The 12,714-nt window shown below is 45.0% G+C and overlaps 1 protein-coding gene and 1 pseudogene across 2 annotated transcripts in view; one reads left to right on the plus strand and one right to left on the minus strand.

Moving 5' to 3' along the window:
- The window catches only part of Fkbp5 (FKBP prolyl isomerase 5), a 105,011-nt gene that overhangs the window by 75,913 nt on the left and 16,384 nt on the right, over positions 1 to 12,714 (minus strand). The window contains exon 2 of one of the 2 annotated variants that reach the window (XM_045157180.1): positions 9,086 to 9,224. The exons of the other annotated variant lie outside the window; for it this stretch is intronic. The gene's annotated coding sequence lies outside the window, so the exon portion shown is untranslated. The remainder of the gene's footprint in view (positions 1 to 9,085; positions 9,225 to 12,714) is intronic. 2 annotated transcript variants of the gene reach the window in all.
- On the plus strand, positions 750 to 892 carry LOC123463241 (annotated as a pseudogene).

A 12,714-nucleotide genomic window follows, 5' to 3' on the forward strand; every position in this document is an offset into this window, starting at 1 on the left:
ACACAGGAAGCTGAGGCAGGAGGATCATGATTTCAAGGACTTCCTGGACTAACTACCCAGGAAGTTCCAAGCCAGCCTAGGCTACATAGTAAAATTCAAGTCCCCCACCCCTGCACTCCATGAAAAACCAAGTTATTCTATTTGCTCAAACCTAGGGACTTCATTTGTCAGCCACCTTAGGTTCACAGCAGAAGTAAGAGGCGTCAAACACCACTCGCTCCTGCCGCAGCCCTGCGCTCCCTCATCAGCAATCCCTTGTGCTGCAATGGACACTTGTTACGATTGGTGCCGCTGCCAACGCCGTCACCAAGAGCCCGTGTCAGCTTCGCCCTCAGCCCACGGCTCACACTGGTGCTCACCCCCGGTGCTGCGCACTCTCTGGCTGAGGCAAATGCATAGTGATGTGTGCCCACTACCACAGCACCACACTGAGTGGTTTCTCGACTAGACACCCTCTGGGCCTGCCTGTTCATCCCCTACCCCCTGGCAACCACTGATCTCCTTGCTGTCTCATTTTGCCCTTTGCAGGTTGTCAGATGTGGGAATCACACCGTGCATGGCCTTTCCAGACTTCAACCTGGACTTGACATTTCCTCCATGTGGCTAATGGATTCATAGCTCATTTCTTTCTTGTGTTGAAGAAGGTCTCACTGTCCAGCTGTACCATACTGGATCCACTTACCTGCTGGTAGACATATTGCCTAGATTTGGCAACTGTAAGTAAAACTGCTTACATAAATCTCTGCAGTTGCTCCTGTGTGCATCTTTGTTGAATTGATGGACAAAGACTTAAAGACAGGCGCAGATATAAATCGTCTTTTGCAACTCGGAGCTCACTGTTTAGTATGCTTTTTTTTTTTGGTTTGGTTTTGGTTTTTCAAGGTAGGGTCTCACTGAGGGTTTTGTTTTTTTTTAAAGTTCATTTCAAAAATATTTTAGCTGGGTGTGGTGCACCTTTAATCCCAGCACTTGGGAGGCAGAAGTAGGAGGATGGCCAGGAGTTTGAGGCTACCCTACGACTACCTAGTAAATTTCAGATCAGCCTGGGCTACAGCAAAACCCCACCTCAATAAACAACAACAGCAACAAATATATATATATATATATATAATTTATTTAAGAAAGCAATAGAATATGATGGAGAATGGAATTTCAAAGGGGAAAGTGTCAGGGGGAAGGAATTACTATGGGATTTTTTTATAATCATGGAAAATGTTAATAAAAATTATTTTAAAAAAAGAAAGCAATAGAGGCAAATAGAGAGAAAGGGGCATGCCAGGGCCTCTAAACACTGCAAACAAACTCCAGACACATGAGCCATATTGTGCGTTTGGTTTATGTGAGTATTGGGAATCGAACATAGGTCCTTGGGCTTCACAGGCAAGTGCCTTAACTGTTAAGCCATCTCTCCAGTCCTTAACATACAGTTAAATGTTACTATTGTCTTATCACCACAGCTTTAAATGACTAAGCTATCTCCCATTGGATGCCAAAATGACCAATTACACCCCTGCCAAAGAGTTGAGGAGATGGCTCAGAGGGTAGAGCACTCGTTGTTGGACCCACATAAAAAGCCAGGCATGCTGGGTTGGAGAGCTGGCTTAGCAGTGAAGGTACTTACCTGTGAAGCCCAAAGACCCAGGTTCAGCTCCCCAGAGCCCATGTAAGCCAAATACACAAGGTGATGCATGTGCACAGTTGCACATACGCATGAGATGGCACACACACCTGGAGTTCGACTGCAGAGGATGGAGGCCTTGGCCTGTCAATCTCTCCACTCCCCCATAAATAAAATAAAGTAAAAATAATTTTTTAAAAAGCTAGGCATGTAAGTTCCTTGGTTGCCCACCAGGACTAGATGGTAGGACCCTGTTGCTGAAGACTCCACATGCTCAGGGTGAGAAATTAAGCTGCCGCTGAGCTGGAAGCCTTCTCCCAGTTGATTAGTTGTCATGGAGCTGGGAAGTGCCATGCAGCCTGTTGAGGGAAAGTCGTTAATGGTCTTAAGCAGCAGGGGACCCTGAAAGCTTTACTGCTAGACAGCTAGGCCAAATGTGCAGCTGGTACAATGAGCATGTCTATTGCAGGGGAAACTAACTGCTCTCTGATTGGCTTTGAGGCCAACTACACAGGAGCAAATTCATGCACAGTACACTTTAAAGGGGCGAATACTAGAATGCATGAATGTTATTTCAATAGAAGTGCCATAAAAATATCGAGAGCTGGAGAGATGGCTTAGCAGTTAAGGAATTTGCCTGCAAAGCCAAAGGACCCAGGTTCAATTCCCCAGGACCCATGTAAGCCAGATGCACAAGGGGGCGCATGCATATGGAGTTCATTTGCAGTGGCTAGAGGTCCTGGCACGCCCATTCGCTGTCTGTCTGTCTCTCTCTATATATCTCTCAAATAAATAAATTAAATAAAAATAAAATAAAATAAAATAAAATAAATACTCTATTAAATGGACAGACCATAACTCATGACATAAACAGCTTCCAATTTATACTATATGACATTTCTATGGAGATTTTCGTGATTAAGTTTTCACCATACCATAGCATTATAAGAATTCTTGGGGCCGAGGAGAGGGCTCAGTTGGTAAAGTGCTTGTCATGCAAGCATAAGGACCTGAGTTCAAGTCCCCAGAGCCATGTAAATGTTGAGTGGCAGAGCACACCTGTAATCCCAGCCCCCGCCCCCAGCAGACTTTGAAAGAGCAAGGCCGTGCAGGCTGGAGAGGTAGCCCAGTGGCACAGAATTTGCCAGCACCAGAAAGAGAGTAAAAGTTCACTTGCTTTGTATGAAGTTTTAAAAATGAGCTGGGCGTGGGCTGAAGAGATGGCTTAGCGGTTAAGGTGCTTGCCTGCAAAGCCTAAGGACCCAGGTTTGATTCTCTAGGTCCCACGTAAGACAGATGCACGTGGTGGCGCATGCGTTTGGAGCTCGTTTGCAGTGGCTAGAGGCCCTGACACACCCATTCTCCCTCTCTCTCTCTGTCATTCTCGCTCCCTTTCTCTCTGTCTCTAATAAATGAATAAAAGTAAATGTTAAAGTTCAATCTCTTAGCTTAACACCACCACATCCAGAATACTGAATGCAGATATTCTCAGGGAAGCAAGCACAACACAGATGGAGAGAGCTGACTCCAGGAACAGGGCCTAGGGTTGACTAGTTCACCAGAACTAAACAAGACATATGCATCTGTAAATGCAAAGAAAATATGAAGAAATATACTAAACCCTCAGGAACAAGATGATCCGGGGAAAGAAATAATAAATTTCACTTTTGTTTTATGTGTGCATACATACTTTTTAAAAATTTCATTAATAAAGAAAAGGCCGAGTATAATAAGGTCTCTCAATTTTACATGAACTGAACTGGTCTTGATTATCCACAGTGCAGAACACGTGTTACTAAAAGCGCTTAAGCAGAAACTCACCCATTCACTCGACTATTTAAGGAACACTTCCTGTGTGCCATGCATTGTGTCTGGTAATACCAACATAACGTGGGCAGGAAACACCTCGTCCCGCTCCCAAAGAGCTCAGAGAAAGGCCTCCGGGTCTCCATTTCCCCCACTTCCTGTTGAGAGCCTCTCAGTCACAGGTCTGGGCTTTCATTAGTCTACTAGACCTGTGGCTACTCACCAAACAGATGCTAATTAGCAGAACCGTCATCACAGACAGAAAGACTTAGAGTTTCCATCCCACCGCCCAGTGGGTCAAGAAGGGCCCCATCTCCCCCAAATAACAGGCTATTGCCAAGGCTCTTGATTGCCCACCAGAACGAGATAATAAGACCCTGTTGCTGAAGAAACCACATGCTTTGGCTGCAGGACAGAGAAATCCAGCTCCTCCTCCCAGCTGACCAGCTGCCGTAGCGCCAGAAAGTGCTGTGCAGCCTGCCGGAGGAGAAGCCGTCAGGTCTTAACCAGCAGGCAACCCGCAAGCTTTACAGTTGCCATCCCGGCCAAACACACACTGGCTGGCATAATGGCGGCATGTCCGTTATGGGGGAAACCAACCGCTCTCTCATGGGATCTGCTCCACGGGAGGAAAACCCATGCCTCGTACTGAAAACCTCGTCAAAAGCCTGTTGTTGGGAAGGCCAGAAGCCCCAGTGGGGAACTGCTCCTGTTGTTTGGCTAAAGGGATATATTATGCCGCCAAGCTTCCCTCTAAACACCTATTTATGCCACATGTCAATGCTCCTCTCACTTTTTGTTCGAGAAGCTTCTCTTTCCAGCTGGCAGTGCACTGCGGGGGGGGGGGGGGGACTCAAAACTCACCGGAGCGTTGAGAAGAAGTGACAGTGGAGCACTGAGCACCGAGGCATCGCTGTCACACCCTGCAAGGCTTAGGGACCACGTGGAAGAGGTGACTGAAATAATGTAAGAGCCAAAGGGAGGGAGGAGTTCTTGGGAACGCTGTCTTCCAAATACAGAGGAGAGCACTAAACTCAAGACCTCCCAGAGGCCGATGCTGCCTACACAAGCCCGGCATAATATGAGGACAAAAATAAAAATGACGACACCAACATAGAAAAGGGTCTAGCTGGAAGAAGGGGTCCAGTGGAGGGGATCAGGAGGAGAGGAGAAGAGGGTGAGACAGGATTGTATGTATAAAGTTGTCAATAAAAAGCTAAAAACTGGCTGGGCATGGCGGCACATGCCTTTCATCCCAGCACTCAGAAGGCAGAGGTAAGAGGATCACTGTGAATTCAAGGCCAGCCTGAGACTACATAGCGAATTCCAGGTCAGTCTGGACTAGAAAAAGATCTTACCTCAAAAAAAAAAAAAGTTGTCTCAGGGCTGGAGAGATGGCTTAGCGGTTAAGGCACTTGCCTGCAAAGCTTAAGGATCCAGGTTTGAGGTCCCAGTACCCATGTGAAGCCAGATGCACAAGGTGGCGCATGCATTTGGAGTTTGTCTGCAGTGGCTGGAGGATCTGGCGTGTCCATTCTCTGTGTCTCTGTCTCTCTCTGCTTGCAAATAAATATTATATATGTATATATATGTATGTATATATAACTTAAAAAATTTGGGGGGTTTCAATCTAGCTCAGGCTGACCTGGAATTCACTATGGAGTCTCAGGATGGCCTCGAACTCACAGCAATCTTCCTACCTCTGCCTCCCGAGTGCTGGGCGTGCGCCACCATGCCCGGCCTAACTAATTTTTTTTTTAAAGTTGTCTCAAAGAGTAAGAATGTGGATCCCCTATAAATAATACTGTTAAAATAGCAATGTATCAAAACAACAAGAAAATAGAGGTCTATCCAGCATATGCAATGCTTCTGTCTCCTTTCTTGTATCACTTCACATACAAAGACTCCTCCTACAGGTAGTATTTTATGAAACCCCTGGCACGGCTCCACTACGACCCAAGAAACAGATCTAGTCAACTTCTTAAATCACGCTGGTCAGTTAAAAATGTTAACGCTAAGAAAACCATGGAGTCTGCTGACACATTACAGGAACGCAGAGCTCCGCGTTGGGAAACACAGCCACCAGCCCCTGCTGAGGGCGGCCTGGGATCTCGTGCGAGGCAGAGGACTAAACTCGCCTGCACTTCTCTGAAAATATCACATCCTGAACAATCCCACCGACGTCCCAGCTGTGCTGCTTCCTGAGCGCATGGCCGGCACCCAGGATCATCTGCCGCGTGTTTGTCTAGCGTTGCACAATGTCCCTTGTCTGCAAGGCACACACTGCATCGAGTATCAGATTTAAGCATCCCACAGGGCTCTCAGAAGAATCCTTAGCAGTCACCTCTAAAAGCACAGATAAAAACTACAAATAAGAAACACTTCACTCTTGAAATGAGCATGGATTTTAGTAGTTAACTATCCTATATATTTTTTCCACACAATCTAAGTACAATACATTTCCTGAACTTTTAGCTTTCAGTTTCCTGTTCGTCAATGGCTACAAGTCTAGAAGCAATATATAAACACGCCCCAGCCGTGGTATTTCCACCTCTGACAACAGTGGACACGATGAGATTAATAAGACTAAATATAACTATCATGACACCCAGTAGGTAAGACAACAATAACAGAAATTTAATCATTTAAAAAGTGGAACCATAAGTTATACTCCCTAAGCATGCATTCACACAAGCTCCTTTCATCCCTCAGGACTCAGAAAAACTTTGTCTTAAGAAAACCTGATAAACTTTCCTTGTCAGACAATAACCATGAAACCCATCCTGTTTCCTTTTTTCTCTTGCTTGCCAGGAAGCTCGGAGCTAAATTTAATGTTCAGATACAGAAACTGTCTGCCTCAAGTTATTGGTGTAACTGTCTTTCTTCCTACTCTCTGATTGACACTCACAAGCAGTTTTTAAATTTTATTTTTTTAAGTGTTATTTATTTGAGAGAAACAGCCAGAGAGAATGGATGCGCCAGGGCCTCCAGCTGCTACAAACGAACTCCAGATGCATGCGCCACCTTGTGCATCTTGGCTTACATGGGTCCTGGGGAATCAAACCTGGGTCCTTTGGCTTTGCAAGCAAACACCTTAACTGCTAAGCCAGCCCTCCAGCCCAGGCATTTGTTTTTAATGACCCTTTTTGTTTTAACTATAAACTATCAAATCCTTTTCTGTAAGCTTAAATTAAGGGAAAACTAATGACTGGAAATTCTTATCTTCTCAGCACCACATAACCTATTAACCCACTTTACCTAAAATACAGGTGCTAACTGGACCTTCATTTTCCTCTCTGAAAGTATTTTACATACTTACGATTCACCCTTAGAAAAGTCAATGACAGTCTTCCTTTAAATCCAAGAATGAATGATAAAATGACAGAATCAAAACTTAAATGATTAAATTTGGGATTCTGAATTAGAATTAGAAAATTTTAAATGTCTTCAGTAACAAAGTTGGTTTGGCAATGCTTAATAATTGTTACAAAGTTAACTCATAAAATGTATTACATTCTCATATGCTGTTATTAGATTCATAATAATATATCCTTAGATGCAAAATAGATGATACATATGACAAGTTTACGAAAAGGGGAAATCGCAGTCATGCTTGTTCTGAAATTATAAGCACACACACATGGAAATGTTTAGTATACAATAATGTCAGAAAACTTTAAGTGGAGTTACAAGAGGAAAAAAAAATCATGAAAATAAAAAGAAATCAACAAAATGAACAAATCTAGTCAAAAAAGAAGCATAGAGGCCAGGCATGCTGGCACACTCAGGAGGCAGAGGTAGAAGGATCCCTGTGAGTTCGAGGCCACTCTGAGACTACACAGTGAATTCCAGGTCAGCCTGGGCTAGAGTGAGACCCAACCTCAAAAAAACAAAAAAATAAAAAAGGAGCCAGGCATGATGGCACACACTTCTTTTTTTGTTGTTTATTTATTTGAGAGAGAGAGATAGGTAGGTAGAGAGGAAAAGTGCACACAGCTCTAATCCCAGCACTTGAGAGGCAAGAGGTAGGAGGATCACTATGAGTTCGAGGCCACCCTGAGACTACCCAGGGAATTCCAGGTCAGCCTGTGCAAGAGTGAGACCCTACCTCAAAAAACATAAAACAAGGCTGAAGAGTTGACTTAGCGGTTAAGCACTTGCCTGTGAAGCCTAAGGATCCTGGTTCGAGGCTCGATTCCCCAAGACCCACATAAGCCAGATGCACAAGATGGCTCATGCATCTGGAATTTGTTTGCAGTGGCTGGAAACACTGATATGTCCTGCCCTGCCCATCCCTCCCTCCCTCCCTCTCCCTCTCCCCCCCTGCTCTCTGTCTACTGCTCTCAAATAAATTAAAAAAAATAAGCAAAGCAAAAATATGTCATGAGCAAAAAGATTCCAGAATATAATTTTAAAAACAGAGGATAAGGGCTGGAAAGATGGCCTAGAGGTTAAGCGCTTGCCTGTGAAGTCTAAGGACCCCGGTTCGAGGCTCGATTCCCCAGGACCCACGTTAGCCAGATGCACAAGGGGGCGCATGCATCTGGAGTTCATTTGCAGTGGCCGGAAGCCCTGGCGCGCCCATTCTCTCTCTCTCTCTTTCTACCTGCCTCTTTCTCTCTCTGTCACTCTCAAATAAATAAATAAAAATAAACAAAAAAATTTAAAAAAAAAACAGGATAAATGAATATATTCTTAAGACATGGAGGTGCTGAAGAGTTCACAGTAACCTGGGGATGAGGCTCAGTGATAAGCAACCCGCGTGGCACATGCGAGCCTCGGGTTCAGCCTCCAGCATCGCTAAGCAAACATCAAAACAAAAGCAGCCCAACACACTGTTAGAGATGCCGCTTGTGGGAGACAGCAAAGCTCGAAGGAGCAAAGTGGCCACATGATTACACACTAACGACGGTGACGAAAGTCAACCGGGCATGGTGGCGCACGCCTGTAATCCCAGCTCTTGGGAGGCAGAGGTAGGAGGATCACCATGAGTTCGAGGCCACCCTGCGACTACATAGTGAATTCCAGGTCAGCCTGAGCTAGAGTGAGACCCTACCTTGGAAAAACAAAACATTAAAAAATAAAGAAAAGAGAGTGACAAAAGTCAACTGTCCCTTTATCAAGGTATCCGCATTGCAGGGCTACTACCTAAAGAGATTAAACTATAAAAATTAATGACTACGGAAGTTCGTAAGGAAAACTAGCAAATCACCTACATAGATTTTTTTTTTTTTTTCAAACAATAAAAGAGTTCAGCTTAAGAAAATTTTCAGGGCTGGAGATGTAGCTCGGAGGTAGAGCACTTACTAGCATGCACAAGGCCCGAGGTTCAATTAGTAACACACACATGCACACGACACTAAATAAATAGCTTTCTCAATGGAAACAGAAGTCTCTGTCTTACATGAAGAGGCTAAGAGAAACCTACACACACCTCCCTCTCCCTCTCTGCCTCCAAAAGCAACCCAAATCTTAATTTTGAAGCACTTTTCTTTTACAAGAATTATAAACAGGGAACATCTGAATGAGCCATAAGTAGAGGAGGAAAAGTCCTCCAGTCCCTTCAGAAAATTGAGGACCGAAAAGGAAAGCAAATGGTGGTACTTGCCATAGAGAGTGACCGGGTCCACACACATGGCCCTGAAGACGTGGGACACTTACAGACGGAGAGGGCTGCACAGTTCTCCCTGCCGGCTTCAGCATGATAAAGGACCTTCAGCCAGTGTTCCAGACATCTGCTTCCTTTGGCATAATCTGCAGCGGCCCGGGGTGGCGGTGGGGCCTAGGCCACGTTTTCTTTCTTTAATCATGGGAAAGAATATGGACCGTGGAAAGACTGCCAGTTGCAAAATGATTTCATAGTAAAATTATGCTTCTAGGCACTAAAAAGCGTTTGTATGCTATGTGAACTTTCCAAATGCAGGGAGGACCCTTACCGGGGTCCAAATAATACATTTCTAGGGGAGAAGGAAGTGATAAGTCAGTGATTTGGTGATGGGGAACTGACATCTTTAAGAAGCGATTATCTGCTCTGTGAAGGGCGTATTCATTGAGCAAGTGGAGTGGCCACACACTAACCCGCGGGTTTATCACAAGGCATCTCACGCAGGAAGGAAAACAATGCTTAAATAGGACCGCCGGTATGCTTGGCATACGTTAAAACATAAGCCACTGAAGACAGCTGGTAGAAGCTTGGGGGCATCACGTCGAGTTCGTGGTAGTTCATGCCATCAGTGCTCTAAGAGACACTGTTCCACCATTATAGAAACAAAAAGTCCACTTTAAAAGGGGGTGCTGCCTTTAATCCCAGCACTCAGGAGGCAAAGGTTGGAGGACTGCTGTGAGTTCGAGGCCACCCTGAGACTACATAGTGAATCCAAGTCAGCCTGAGCTAGAGTGAGACCCTACCTCAAAAAAAAAACAAGGGATGGGGTGCTGGAGAGATGGCTTAGGCCTGTAAAGCCTGAGGACCCAGATTCAATTCCCCAGTACTCATGTAAGCCAGATACACAAGTTGGTGCATGTGTCTGAAGTTCATTTGCAGTGTTAGAGGCCCTGGTACTGCCCTTCTCTCCCTCTCTCTCTCTTTCTCTATCTGCCTCTTTCTCTCTCTCTCTAATAAATTAATTAAATAAATAAAATAAATCCAAGAGAGAGAAAGAAAAAGAAGCTGGGTGTGGTGGTGAACACCTTTAATCCCAGCACTTAGGAGGCAGATATAGGAGGATTGCCATGTGTTCAAGGCTACCCTGAAACTACAAAGTGAATTCCAGGTCATCCTGGCTAGAATGAGACCCTATCTCAAAAAGTTAAATAAAAAAAAAATTACGGGCTGGAGAGATGGCTTAGCGGTTAAGCGCTTGCCTGTGAAGCCTAAGGACCCAGGTTCGAGGCTCGGTTCCCCAGGTCCTACGTTAGCCAGATGCACAAGGGGGCGCATGTGTCTGGAGTTCGTTTGCAGAGGCTAGAAGCCCTGGCGCGCCCATTCTCTCTCTCTCCCTCTATCTGTCTTTCTCTCTGTGTCTGTCGCTGTCAAATAAATAAATAAATAAAAATATTAAAAAAAAATTAGACTGGCAAAATTGCTCAGCAGTTCAAGGCACTTACTTGTAAAGCCTGCCAGTCAGGGTTCAATTCCCCAGTACCCACATAAACTAGACGCACAAACAAAGTAGAGAATGTAATTGTAGTTTGTCTGCAGTGGCAAGAGGCCCTGCACCCTTACTTATTCTCCCTCTCAAAATAAAAAATTAATAGAAGTCTTTGACAAAGAAAGCGATCTAAGTTTACAGCGCTCGTAATGGACAACTCTAAAAATGAAACAGAAACCTTTCTCTTCTCAAGCCGGTTTTGTTTTGTGAGGGTGTTGGGAATGGAGCTCGGGTTGTCATGCTTGCACAGCAAGAACTCTTACCTGTTGAGCCATCTCCCCAGCTCACTTCCCGTTATTTGTAAGTCAAGAAAGTCAGTGAGATGCTCGACACACTTAGAACTATGATTTGGAACTGTTACACTGAAAGCCCTTGCCAAGTACCCGTGAGGTCTTTTCATGTTTCCTCAACACATATGGAAGAGATGTCACATTCCCTGGCTTGGCCATTCATAACTTTGCCCTGACATAATCATTGATTATTTCCTAGTAAGCTTGTCACTTTCACCATTTTATCATGTCAAAAGAACCGAGGGTATTTTCCCCTTCCTTTATCATTCAACGTTCTATCTGAAAAGCATTTTCCCTTCTCTCAACTTAACAATGACTCACCAAGCTCTAGTGACATTCTAAATATCCTATGTGTATTAATTCACTTAATTCTCTTAATAATCTCAGGAGGTTAAGAAATTGCTTAAGGGGGCTGGAGAAATGGCTTAGTGGACTTAAATTAGCGATAGCTAGGTATGGTGATGCTCACCTATAATCCCAGCACACAGGAGGCTGAGGCAGGAGGATCAAGAGTTTGAGATCACGGCTAGAGAGATGGCTGAGCAGTTAAGGTGCTTGCTTGTGATGCCTAAGGACCCATGTTTGACTCCCCAGATCCCACGTAAGCCAGATGCACAGGGTGACTCATGTGCAAGGTCGGACATGCACACAAGGTGATACATGCACATGGAGTTCAATTACAGCGGCTGAAAGCACTGGCGTGCCAATTCCCTTTCTCCCTCTCTCTCATAATAGTAATAATAATAAAAGGTAGGCTGGAGAGATGGCTTAGTGGGTAAGGTGTTTGCCTGCAAAGCCAAAGGACCCAGGTTCGATTCCCCAGGACCCACGTTAGCCAGATGCACAAGGGGGCGTGTGCATCTAGAGTTCTTTTGCAGTGGCTGGAGGCCTTGGTGTGCCCGTTCTCTCTCTCTCTCTCTCTTTCTCTGTCAAATAAAAATAAAAAAGTAAAAAAAAAAATTAAAATAAAAGACCAGTTGGTTGAACTTGCCTCAAAAAAAAATTTTTTTTTTTTTGTCAAAGAAAAAAAAAGTTTGAGATCAGCCCGGGATACCTTCACTCAAACAAAAGAACAAGGAAACAAGATGGCCCAGGGTCATGCAGCTACCTGGTAACAACACTTCTGAATCTCATTCCAACTCCTACCACAGCTGACTTCCTAGACTATAGTGTTTTTCTCCATTAAATTAATTTCCACGCGAGCACTGCAGAGCCTCCATGTTATTCACAGCCCCTGGAGAAGAAAATAATCCAGGACTTCAGGTTTATCTAGGACAATGGATGCCTTTGATTCTTTTGTCCAAAGTCAGCAACAATCTTTTTTTTCCCCCCTGAGGTAGGGTCTCACTCTAGCCCAGGCTGACCTGGAATTCACTATGGAGTCTCAGGGTGGCCTCGAACTCACCGCAATCCTCCTACCTCTGCCTCCCAAATGCTGGGATTGAAGGCGTGTGCCACCACACCCGGCAAGTCAGCAACAATCTTAAGCAGAACCTTGATTCCCAGCAGGAAGAGGCTGAAGCATTCCTCAGGAGCAGAAAGGAGAACAGGGTCTCCCTGAGCCAGGCTGGCGGGAGCCAGGCCCAGAACCTGGCAGCTGGGCAGCTGCTGGTGGGAAGTGAGGGCGCTGGAACCGCTTCCCTCTTCCTACTTAGAGCCTCACAGGCGAGAAAAGGCTCCTCAGAGACAGGAAACTGCAGAAACATGACAAGGTAATAAAATCAGGTACGGATGTCACGTTCAGCAAAAGCGGACTTTTAGTGGGCACTGTCTGGCCCTATACTTTTAGCCACAAAAACACTAGAAAGTCTTAAAAACGTGTGATCCGCGCAGTTCAGCCATTTCCTCC

This window comes from Jaculus jaculus, chromosome 8, assembly GCF_020740685.1.
Source record: "Jaculus jaculus isolate mJacJac1 chromosome 8, mJacJac1.mat.Y.cur, whole genome shotgun sequence".
NCBI lineage: Eukaryota > Metazoa > Chordata > Mammalia > Rodentia > Dipodidae > Jaculus > Jaculus jaculus.